Raw genomic sequence first — 8,737 nt, 5'->3', positions numbered from 1 at the left:
GCTACGACTAGCGGCTTTGTTTCATCGATCACTGGCTCGATGTATCGCTACATTCGAATGCATCGGACCTCTTATCCTTTAGACCACGGCGACTTTTTCCGCGTTTGTGCGCTTTTGCGGATGCTAAACAGTTATTAAACTATATAGCTATTAGACATTTAAACCTGAAAAAGCACTAATTGAACAAAATAAAGCAATTCACATAATTTCGCTTCTCGCATTCGTAGCCAAAAGCTTTTTGACTTGCTAGTGTAATCTACCAAAGACATTTTTAAATGTTTATTTTCTCTTGAATAGGTACAGAGTACGTTGCTCATACGACAGATCTTTTAAATTGTTTTATTGGCAAAAAGTGTAATGAAATAGCATATGTTTAAACAGATTTTAAAAAGTGTTTGCTCTTTGACCGCAATGTGCCGTTAAATATTTATTTATTTATCGTTTAGGCCACAGACGTTTACTGCTGGACATAGGCCTTCCCCAGGCCTCACCAGAACGACAGGTCGTTGGTTCCCTTTGTGTGAGGTCTACCTACGCTACGTGTAATATTGCAGCAACGTACAGCTAACATAAAATTAAAGACGTTAAAATTGGCATAAACTTTGGCAAAGCAAGACTATGTTCCGAAAATATTCTAAGCAATTTGAAGATGGAGTTATTCTTCTATGTAATTTGAATGAATTCAAAGTAATTTGTCTAGATTTTAGTCTAAATACGACAATATTTAGTTCGAGACAAAATCACCTTCGTTTTAAAGATTTTAGGGCCCGGTAACGAGACCTTTAAGCCAAGCCTTATATTATTTTCTTCTTAGATTAAATTGGTAATATGAAAAATGATATGGAACGAATAGAAATTAAAGTTGTTTTATTTGAGACTGTAATCAATTGCGATAAAATGAAATGAAACAAAATGAGATGGGATGCAATATAGTCTCAGAAAAAATGTGGTTAATTATTGAGCCTTTTTCAATGGACTTTTTGGAAGAATCCGAGAAGCTACGTAAATAAAACAATCCACACAACTTCGCTCTTCGTATTCCCGCCAAAGTGTCCTAAAGAAGTATATACGGTAGTTAAAATACATGCATAATACACTTATTTATTGTGAAAAAAGAACCTACGAATAGATACATATGGGTAATTGAAATCTGTAATGTAAGTTTAATATTAAATTTAGAATCAAGTATTGCAGATCCGAATCAAACCGGTCTAAAATTTATCGTTTTCTACCTATCTCAACAACTATGTGTGATGGAGTTTTTCAATTTTAAATTTTCACGTATACCTTACTGGATTGTTGAGACGATGTTTGCTTATGAAAATTTTATCATTTCTGCTGTTTCACAAAAGTGTAATTTAGGAAATCAATGTTGTTGGTCATTTTAAAATTTAATATAATTTTGCTTTAATTTCATTTTAAAACTTAACATATTTACGATTTGATGTTAAGCGGTTAACTGTTTATTTCACTTGCAAATAATTTGTTACGAATTGTTTTTGAAAATTTCGGGGCTATTTACTTCATGCGCACTATTGTTTTTAACAAGTTCTGATCGCGATTCTCATTAGGTCCTGATATTTCAGTGCAGCTGCCAATGCCATGATCACGGGTAGAAAGAATCAAAGCCTACCGTGTCTACCGAAAATCGTGGTAAAAACGCGTTATAAAGGTACGTTTAAAGAGTAGTTTATTGTTCAATGGGACCACAACAACATAGCAAAGCGGACGTTGACGTGATGTCTCTATCGACCTCTAACTTCTTCGGTATTGCGATGATGGTAAAATCTCAGAGCTTTGGTTGGAAATATTAGGATATCGATTTTTAAAATGTAATATAGTTGTTTTTTTACTGTTACAGTAGATTGGGGGCAATGGGGACTATAGGTAGAATAGAGACAAATCTGGGTTGTCACAAATACTTTTGTCGGGTTGTTAGAGATTTAACTTTGTTGAACTGAAAATGACTTTTATTTAGTGTTTAGGAATATTAAATAGTTTAATTTAGTCATCAAAGTTTTGTAACTCATTCAAGACTTTTAGTGCCAGCCCTATCGAAAAAATCTATTGTCTCCATACGTAACCCGATTCACCCCAACACTTGGGTGAATAGGGACAAGTGAGTTTTTGTAGCTTTTGTGACTTTTTATGATTATTCTTTAATAAACTGCATAATTTGTTTAATTAAATTTTAATGCATTATACATGAAAATTTAAACTACTGGAACCATTATGATCTCTGTTTTATTACTTTAACTACAAAAAAAAAACGATAATAATCAATGTCGAACTTAAAGTGTCCCGATTCCCCCCATTTTACGGTAGTGATTAATGATTTTGTCTTTCTTTTTCTATCTGCCAGTAGCCTGGGTCTATTCGTTCAGGCTTCACTTTAGTAGGCAAGCTCACGGGGCTCGGCCTGAGAGGATTTGCTAAGATCTGTCCTAGTTATAGCAGTATTTCATTGAACTAACCCAGAATCAAAATCGCGACTCACTGAAAATGTTCCATAAGAATTCCATAGATGGCGATTAATTGTATAGGTATCTCAAATTATTGTCTTTTATTTATGGATCAAAACAATTCCAATTTACTGCAATGTAACGCTGTTTAGACACTAAGATTTCACAGCATAACTTTTTGTAAATATATTGTGTTCACTAAGAAATCAGGTTAAGTTATTCGACTTTCAGGAAAGGGAACAACAAGATCTCTAAGTTTTTTTATTTTTTATTATTGAAGGATTACTGGTGGCCCGGAGGCCTTTCCAGTTTCACCAGGACAGGTGGGCGAGCAAAGGCTCAGCCAGGAGGGGTGGGATTTGCTAACAGCTACCCGAGCGCCTCCGAAGGAGACCTAACAGCTCAAGAGTAGCTGCTTCGCGAATGAATCTATTACCGGATCGGAAACGCGACCCGCTGAGAAGATCCGGTGAGAAAATCAGCGAGCTGATTCATGGGTTAGGTTGCACGGCGAACTCTTTGTCGAGTTCGACGAGTACGGTTACCGAGGTCCCCAAGCCTGCTCCTAGTGTTAGAGCTGAAGGCGTCTAATGCAAAGGTTATTGGATCTGATGGATCCGTAAGGACGTGTCTAGGGCGTCGACGGTGACTGGCTCCTGCGTGATCAGGATTCGATCTCTAAGTTGAATGACTTCTAATCAATGAACAAATTCAAAGAATAGTTCCAGTTAGTGTATCTTAAATCAAAATCGATTTTATTTTTCCTGAATCCTTAAGGATACCTACAGTTTAGCATTAGTATGTTTTGGAAAACTTTGTTTTAATTCAAAACCATCAGAGTACAGGATAAAGCTAAACCTTTGTTTTGTATTTAAGCGATTATTACATTGTTGGTTAGAAATTAGAATGTTTGAAAGGAAAACTTGTTTCAATGCAACGAAATTGCTATTTGCACGAAACTATGTGCGACCTCCTAGTTTGTTGTCATCTACAACAATTTACGCAGTTGTTTGGCTGTGGGTCACCGGGGCACAGGTGAGAGCCCCGGGCAGACGATCTCGAGTACGCGACCTTCCTTGCCTCTCTTAACGATTATCTTACAATTTACCTATAGCATTTATATATTCATCCTAAACTTCTGTCGAAAATCAGCAATACAATTCATCGATGGTATGTAATTTTAAATAAAGTTATTTTGATTTCTTTATGTTAAACGCGATTCCTTTTTTAAATTACAGCTTAAGGTATCCGATAGTGAAGTAGTGAGTTTTATGTAAAATGAACTAATACTATCCGATTAACGAAGTTAAGTTTAATTTTTTGTGGTTTTTTTTATTTTTTTTTATTGCTTAGATGTGTGGACGAGCTCACAGCCCACCTGGTGTTAAGTGGTTACTGGAGCCCATAGACATCTACAACATAAATGCGCCACCCACCTTGAGATATAAATTCTAAGGTCTCAAATATAGTTACAGCGGCTGCCCCACTCTTCAAACCCAAACGCACTACTGCTTCACGGCAGAAATAGGCTGGTTTCAATTTAAAATTAAGTAAATTCTATTTACAATACATACCTTCCAATTTTATTTTACAGTTGGACAATCTCGACAGATAAGCGCCTTGTGTTCACGTTTCTACTTGTAAATAGATCAATTCCCATTACAATTTCCTGGTTTATTTCATTCGTATTTCAAATTATCTCGTACAAGATGGCAAATCACGCGCATTCCCGGAAGCTTATCGATTCCTGCATGTAATGCAATCGAAGCTATTACACAGATGGAGAGCACCAGGCATGACAAGTTCTTACACGTATAGTTAGTAGGTATCTAAAGGTCCTATACATTGTAGTTCATTCTATGCGACGTTATAAAGGTAACGTCCGCTTCCCACGCAACATTATTTGACCCTTGTGAGTACCTCGGATTCTCTGGTACAACGGACACTACACGACCGACTCTGTGTATTTCGAGTTTGTAACAAGCTAAGCGCTAATGTCCCCGTTAGGTACCAGCATATCCTTGCAGTCTGGGAGCTGAGTAAGAGTCGCATTACTATAAAACGAAAAATTGACTTTTCAAAACTTTATATATCTAAGAATCTCTCTTTCATCCTTTTTTTTTTAAGATCGATAACGCCTGTGTTTAGAAAATAATGTTATGGACAACAGTTATTGCTCTTCGTAAAGAAAAGGCGAAATTTCCCTTAGCACAGCATTAGATCAACGACTCCTTTTTCCAGGGCTAAATTTAGATTAAATATAAGTAACTATTTTGAAATAGGAATATAGCTTTATTCTGAATATGTTCTTGGGTTTCCGTTACCTGTAATTTTTGGTATCTACCTGCGACATTTTAGGTTCAGCAGTAAGTCGCCGGCTTTTAATCTACATGCTGGCGACGACCAATGCTGGACGAGGCACAATTCAAACCGCTACGACTGTTATTAACGTCACATCTATTGGGGCCTCGTGATAAAGGATTCGGTAAATTTTGGTTACTATAGTGCCTCCTGCTATGCCTGTTCTAGCAGCGATCCAATAATGCGTTCTGGTTTGCAGGTTTTTTTTTTTTTTTTTTTCCACAGGAGAAAATCGCCGGATTCCCACCCGCGCGGCAGGTGGGGTATGTGGGAGTTGAACCTCACTAAAAGCTCCTGCCGCTCACGACCGGCGCCCTACCTCGGACCGGGCCGGAGCCCAGTCGGGGCTATTGAAACGGCGGGACAGGGTTGACGCAGAGCACATTACATCCATCCCACCGTCCCACGGACGCCGGACTGGCGGCCGCCAGCGACACGACCACCGGTTCCCTAGTTCAGCGGGCCGAGAGCCCGCTTTGATGGCGCCGCGTTACACCTTCCCCCAGAGCGGTTGGGGGAACGCGGTCTACCATCACCCGGCTTCCTACTGCGGGTGAGCGTGCAAAGCACGCCACCCCACGTCTGGGTCTCTCCCCGCACAAGACGGGTGGGACCCCTAGCTCTTAGGGGGCCAGGTCACGGATACGACCCCGGTCCCGACCCCCTGCTCGGCGGCGGCGGGTTTCTGCGTAGTGAGGAGAGCTTTGCCTCACTCGCCCCGCCGCCTCCTTCTGCGAGATGGTGCACTCGCAGAAGTCGAGCATAGCCTTCCATGACTCATCGCCGCCAAGCATCGACACCACGACGCCAGGCAGCGACAAGTCAGGTCCTATCTTTGCGACTAGGACACGGCGCTGCACCTCCCAAGCGGGGCAGACAGCGAGCGTATGCTCCGCCGTGTCCAGGTCGTGTCCACAATGGTGACACCTCGTCGTCGGATCAGCCCCTATCCGGCGCAGGTACTTCCCAAAGCATCCGTGCCCGGTCAGCACCTGCACCAGACGAAAGGTGAGACGTCCTTTGCCACGATTCACCCAGTCATCAAAGACTGGGTAAACCGCCTCGACGGTCCGTAGCCCCCACGTGGGGTTGGCCAATCGCCTCGACCACGGACCGCCGAGAATGGGCCTTCCGCGCCCGCAGCTCACTTTCGGGGAGACGCGCCACGCCCCGAGCACGAAGCTCGCTGCGCCACCGATAGTCGGCAGCGAGCGACTCCGCCTCCAGCTCCCATGGCGGCGTCCCCGCCAACACACACGCCGCCTCGAAGGAGACGGTGCGATATCCGCGGATGACCCCGATGGCAACGGTGCGCTGCGGCCGGTGAAGGAACCGAGCCATAGTGGCCCGGTTGCGCGGCTCAGCCCATACAGGTGCACCGTACAGGGCCATCGATCGCACCACCCCCGCGTAGAGGCGGCGCACAACCTGATCCGGTCCCCCAATATTCGGGAGCAGCCGGCTCAAAGAACCGGCCGTCCTCATCAATCGGGGGACCAGCTCCGCAAAGTGAGCACGAAAAGCCCACCGGCTGTCCAACACGAGGCCGAGGTACTTCAACTGCACCCCGACCCCTATCCGGACGCCTCCAACCACGATGTGGGTGTCAACGGGTGGCGCCCTCCGCGGCCCGTGAAACCACAGAGCCTCGGATTTACTGAGCGCCACGTCGAGACCCAGCCTCCTTATCCTTCCGACGACGAGGGCCACTCCCGCTGTGGCGAGACGGGCAGACTCCCTATAATCATCCTCCCGGGCCACGACCAACGTGTCGTCCGCGTAACAAATAACGCGGAGGCCCGAGAGGAGGGCGCCCCTCAGCACCCAGTTGTACCCGATATTCCACAAGAGGGGGCCGAGAACCGACCCCTGCGGAACACCACGCACGACCGGAAAACGATGAAGGGTCCCACCGTACCCGGTACATACGACCGACCTGGCCCTCAAATAGGACCCAACCAGCCGGCGGAGGTAGAGGGGCACTCCATGCCTCTCCAGTGCCCCCCCTATCACGGTCCAGGGCAGGGTGTTAAATGCGTTGGCGATGTCATAACTTAACTGAGATTTAAATTTTATGACACGAGGAGAGCGGCTGCAATCTCGTTGTTAAATAAATAAATAAAAACTTCTAATTATTTAAAAGTTTCATATTGGAATAAATGGAAGATTATACGTATGAAAAAAAAACAAATTATTAATACTACTGCACTAGTTGCTTAAACAAGTATTGTAATGAAAAAAATAATAGATATACAATGCAAAAACTAGTTAAAGTTAGACTGAAGAGATTTAATCGTAATTCAGTTCTGTAAGAGGAATAACGAGGAAACAGATTGTTTAGATATCTATTTAAAGATTTATAGATCTGCCGTGATTGTTATCATTCGAAAATGATAGTAACAAGGGGCCGAGAACGGTAATGGTCAATGTGGCAGGCTATTCGCGTTGCACACCGAATTCAATACAGTGCGGAAGCGTTGCCCGTCGGGACTATAGTAATCCACCGGCACAGCACCTACAGATCGAGATATTTGCTTATATGCAAATGGAGGCTCTTACCATGTTACCGTGATCGCAGCCTGATGTGATAATGCCCAACCGTGTCCATATAGAGTGATCTCAACAACAGATATAAGTACAAGCAGAACTCCACCGGCTTGCAGTATGCGCTATTTATCATACATTTCGTAAATACATAACCATATTATTATGGTAACTAAAGCCGAATAGTATTGGTCTATTCTTAAAAGTAACTTAGCGTTCGCGATAATGGTACGAAAGGATCTTCGTCTCGCGTAAATAAGATTCAGAGATATAGTAAAAATACATTGATTATCCCGGTTTCACAGAAGCATGTTTAAGCGTCGCCAGATTTCCATGCGTGTCCTAATCGTAAAGATCATGTGCATTAAGCATAGTTAAACTTGATCCTATAGACACAAACTACTGAGTTTCTCGTCGGATCTTCTCAGCGGATTGCGATTCTGATTCGGTAGTAGATTCTGCGAAGCACTGCTCTTGCTAGGGCCAGTGTTAGCACACTGTTACAGGTTGAGCCTGTGAGCTCACCTACTAGTCCGTGAGCAGCTGGAATAGCTCATTAGGTTACCACCGATTAAGTAGGGGATTTTTTTTGTAAGAGATTAATGTTAGTGTTAAGATTTAGTTTATAAATATAAGGGGTGTTATAAATTTAATTAGCTAAATCCAGTAGAGTTGGCCAGCTGTATACTTACACTGGTCGTATGAAGCTATAATATGTAAATACCATATTGTGTGTGTTTTATTCCAATGGGAAAATAGTATTCATAATACGCATAGGGATATTGGATTTATAAACGTCATTGCTGTCTATAAAATTTATAAGCACTTTCGTAGCTACGTACAAACTCGTTGAACTCCGGAAATTTGTTTATAATAATAATTAACGTAATCGCTTTGAAATCATTTTACTCCAATTAAGACTGTGCTTTCTGATTTTATTTATATGATGAAAATTTCATTTACAAATAAATAATTGTTGTGGTCATAATGTGGTCACATTGTTTATTTCGTTTAGATAAATATGTCATATAACGTACCTGTATTCTTTAACGCGTCCTTTAGAATGTACATAATACATTATTTTGCCTTAATTTATCTGTACAAATAAAATTAAACTTATCCAATAAAAGAGGTTATTCTTTCTGTCTCTTCATATTTTCTATTTCACTATAGACTCGGTTATTGTAATAGGAAAAACTTGAGTTATATTTTGTATTTACAAGAAGGAGGGTAGTTATGTCGCAAAATTCCATGCCAAGTGCAATTTTCTGCTGCAGCCAGGCTCAGTTGTAATTTTCATTACCGAGCTCGAGAGTTCGTAACCTACTCTAATTAGCTTAGATGCTTATGATTAAACGGCTCAGTCACGA

The sequence above is a fragment of the Bombyx mandarina genome, chromosome 06 (genome assembly GCF_030267445.1).
Source record: "Bombyx mandarina strain Sakado chromosome 06, ASM3026744v2".
Lineage (NCBI taxonomy): Eukaryota > Metazoa > Arthropoda > Insecta > Lepidoptera > Bombycidae > Bombyx > Bombyx mandarina.
Note: the sequence above shows the minus strand (reverse complement) of the source record.